The sequence below is a fragment of the Chrysochloris asiatica genome, unplaced genomic scaffold, assembly GCF_000296735.1.
Source record: "Chrysochloris asiatica unplaced genomic scaffold, ChrAsi1.0 scaffold00179, whole genome shotgun sequence".
NCBI classification, from domain to species: Eukaryota; Metazoa; Chordata; class Mammalia; order Afrosoricida; family Chrysochloridae; genus Chrysochloris; species Chrysochloris asiatica.
The window spans coordinates 4,562,571-4,566,884 of NW_006408697.1; the positions used below are offsets into that span (position 1 = coordinate 4,562,571).

A 4,314-nucleotide genomic window follows, 5' to 3' on the forward strand; every position below is an offset into this window, starting at 1 on the left:
GATAGTGGTTATGAGCTAGGCTGCTAACCACAAGGTCAGCAGTTTGAATCTACCAGCTGCTCTGCAGGAGAAAGATGAGACTTTGGACTCCCATAAAGATTTGGAGCCTCAGAAACCTTCTACAGGGTCATTATGAGTCAGAACTGAATCCACAGCACACCACCACCACCACCACCACCAAAACAGGGGAAATTATAGGGGTTATAGTCTAGGATTAAGGGAAATCGCTGTACAGAGTACATGGCCTGTAGAAAGTGCTTTACCAAAGCTAATGTGACAAGGAGGCATTTTCCACAGCTGTACATAGTTCCTGCATTTCTTAGTTTTACTTTTAACTGAAGAAGAAACTAAACCTAACTAAAGGACTGGCTCCTTTTAGGAAAGTAATTTCTGTAGGAAAACAGAGCAATATGGAGGGTTTGCAATCTGAGCAAAGACTGGCAACCTGACATCATAAGTACTGTTATTTTCTTTCATTGTATCTGCTTGCCTTCATTATCCCTGGACTGCCTTGTTTGATTCATTTGTTCTTGTAGTCCCCACACTCTGATGAGGAAGGCAGATAAAGAGCCCAGAGACCAGAGGAAACCAGGTCTTTACTTAGAAGTTAGCCACCCGGACAGCTGAACTGGTTGTTAAACTATTGAGTTATATTTTGTTTGTTGGTATAATACATGTGTTCTCTGAGCACCCTAAATCTTGCATTCCCCTATCTCTCTGCTATTCCCGCCCCAAACCACAGGCATTCTGTGACACAAAAACTAGAGCATTCATGTCTGACCCAGAAAGGGCCCCACAAACCCTGCTCCAAAGCATGACCACCTTCTAGCTGGTTTCTAGTGAAAGAAGAGGGGAGAAGATACTGACAGGATGCCATGTTGGAGCGGTTGATGTGAGTTCATTATAATTGGAGAAATTTGGAATTCTATTGTGGGCTTAAAATGAGCTGTCTCAGAAGCAAGGCTGAGGGATCTCACTACCATAAAAGAGGCGGGAATGAAGCACATCATTTGGACCCTGATATTCCTGAGCATTGAACCTCCTTGATCGATCTAGGGACAGCAAGCTGTGATACTAGAGGAGTTACAGAGGAGCAGCTGCAGGGGAACCAAAACCAGAGCAAAAAAAAAAAAAAGAGTGGTGGGTCTTCCCAGTCCAAGGAGCAAATAAAGCTGGCGACTTTGGGCAGGAGGCTTGTTTGCATAGCACGGTGTCTGTATGCACTTAATTGGGGGAGCTAGAGCTGAGAGCCTCCATACTGAGGCTTATGGTGGAGTGGTGTGGCCTGTGTGCTTTTACCAGTAGCTAAGAGTTTTGTAACATAAACTGGGCAGAGAGAAGCCTGCCCATGGGCCTGGCTGAAGAGTAGCTGTCCTGACTGGAACATCTGACCCTGAATTGTAACCTGTTACCTTCCCTAATAAACCCTAGAACTGTGGGGGGGAAAAAAAGAAAAAGAACATATACAGTTTTATTGGCTTGAAGAACTAGAGGACAGAGTTCAGGGACCCACAACTGCTTTTCAATCAGGGGAAATGTTAGAAAAAAGAAACAGGGGAATACTACATTCTATTTTCTCTCCTAACATCCTTTCTTAGACTGAACCAGATTCTGCCTTTTGAATGCACCCCTCAAAGGAAGCTACAATAACTTGAACTACACAGAATAATTGTATTTTCCTCCACATAATAGTTAAGCATCTGAGGGTTGTTATCATTTATTCAACTATACTATCCTCAGTATACCTAGCTTTCTACTGTGTGTATACCATATTTTCACACAAATAATGAAGGCATCCATAATTTCCTCAAACTCGGCAGCCTCCTCGTGTATTTCAATGTACCCTCTGCGTGCTATATGCATGGCATTTTGTTTCCATAGAAACAGTATCTGTGAAAATACAGCGATAGTTAAAGGGCTGCTAAGGAGCTCTGGTAGCGTAGTGGTTATGAATTGGGCTGCAAACCTCAAGGTCGGCAGTTTGAAGCTATGAGCCATTCCATGGGAGAAAGCCTCAGCTTTCTGCTCCCATAAAGATTTACAGCCTCAGAAACCCTATACAGGGTTGCTATGAGTCAGAACTGACTCCACGGCACATAACAACAACAAAGGGCTTCTATGACTGATTGTGCGAATTTAGAAATTATTTTATTCAATCCTTTCATTTAAGATATTGATTCACTTTATGTATCAGATCTAAAAAAAACAAATAAAGCATAAAATCGTTTAATTTTTAACTCTAACAATACAAAAGAGAAGAAATGAGAAGAAACAAAACAACATGGAGAAAAACAGCCAGGAGAAGAAAGAAAAACTCAAAAGATGGAAAATCAATGAAAAAACTATCTGAGAAAATTGAGAAAGTGTTTTTGTAAGCTCTGAAAAGTTAAATAAGGCTATCAACATAGGAAAAGTAATGTCTTCTGAGTACTAGGAAAGGAAAGACTAACCAGGGTTCTGAGGAAGACTCCAAAGGTTAAGCCTAGACAACTGTTTAATACCTCATTAAGAAAAAGAATACTCGTGGGGTAAAAGGTAACACAAAATAAAATTAAGAGAATAACAGACTTCCTGCTTTTGTGATGTTGTATGTTAATACACTGGGCTGGACTGCAAGGTTGGCAGTTTGGGCTCACCAGCCGCTCCTAGGAAACCCTATACAGAGTCGCTATGAGTTGGAACCAACTTGACAGCGCTTAACAACAACAGCAGCAGCAACAACAACAACAACAATTTATTTAACTTCACAACTATAGTGTATGAATGCTAAATGCTTGACACCATATAATACAAGGGGGCTTCAAAAAGTCTGTTGAAAAATGGAAGCAAAATATAATGGAATTAATCCATCAACTTTTAGAAGCCCCCTTAAATATAATCAAACTCTCCACGAAACTGAAGTTTCTTGTTCTCTAAATGTCTGGCTACATGTGAATATTTTGTATGTATTTTAAACATAGAGGAAAAAGAAAGAAGATAAGTACTGGGACAAGGTTCTATTCCTCGAAGGGTAACAGTTTCTTTACTCCTCTCTTCATCTCCAAACTTACAACTGCTTTGTTTATGGCAATCAGAAACCTAGGGAGCCCAAGGTAATCTGAGTAAATTCAGCCCATAACACATGAAGCTTTAATCCACCATTATGTGGATTATACGCTATCTAGTATCATTTTCTGAACAATGAAACTCCTTCAAAAGATATGTTCCTCTCCTTTCTAAATTCCTCATGAAAGTACTTATTTCTTCTGGTGTGATGGTAGTAGTAGCAGCTGAGTCGGTTCCAACTCATAGCGACCCTGTATAAGATTTCTGAGGTTGTATAAACCTTTACGGGAGCAGAATGCGTCATCTTCTTCCGCATATTTCTTCAGGTGGCTTCTTTTAATTCTCTGAAAGTCTTGGTCACAACTGGTGCTTTGCATCCATGTTTTCTATAAGCCTTCTATGATTCCTGTATGTGGTCTAAGGGCCAGCTGATTGCAAGTGCAATAAGAAAGGCCAGCAATTATGTGCTTCATAACTTTAGCTTTAGAAATGTTTATGCTTAGTGAAGATCTTGGGGGGACCTTTTTAACTTAGAAAATATGTATTCTACCCAGCCTCCAAATCTCGGAGTATTGCTGCTTCGACTGAGGCCCTGTAGGCAGAACAGCCCCTTCTTGTGCCTTTAGTTCTTCTATGAATTTATTCAAAGAAGTCACTTTGGCCTTAGCATGAAGCTTTACTTTCTGAAGTTTGCTATCAGCAACTTACCGTTCTTCCTGAAGGGAACAAAAATAGTAAATGTATAAAATATTTGTTCATTACTATTCAGCACATAACAAAAGTTATCTGCAATAGGCATCGTTTTATATAGTATTAGGGAAAGAAGAATCAGATTTTCTGATAATCTAGGAAAGAGAAAAATCTAACTGAATGGTATCAAATGCTCACCAGTAAAACACAAAAACAATGGTACCTGTAGAGTCTCATCCTTCTGTTGTATCTCTACATCGTTCTGCTGAATAATAGCCGTCAACTCTATCACCAACTGGTTTGCATAAGCCAGGCGCTGCAGAACATCCTCTTGTGGGTTATGATTATATTCCATATCAGGTTTCCTGCCTGTTTCCTAGTTTGTAGACAAAGAGTTTTCAGTACATCTGGGAAAGAGAATTCATTGACAAACAGGAGTTTCATTCTGAGTTCATCTTGTCTTTTGCCCAGTTTACATCCTTTTAAATTTAGGAAATCTTCCCAACTCTGATTCAGTAATTATTAACCATAAAGCCATTATCATGTTTGAATATTTAGTAAGTGTTAAGGATTTTACAA

At 39.7% G+C, this 4,314-nt stretch overlaps 1 pseudogene; it reads right to left on the reverse strand.

Annotated features, from left to right (window-relative positions):
* LOC102826566 overlaps window positions 1-4,090 on the reverse strand; it is a 79,343-nt pseudogene extending 75,253 nt beyond the window's left edge.
* Window positions 4,091-4,314: the final 224 nt, after the last annotated feature.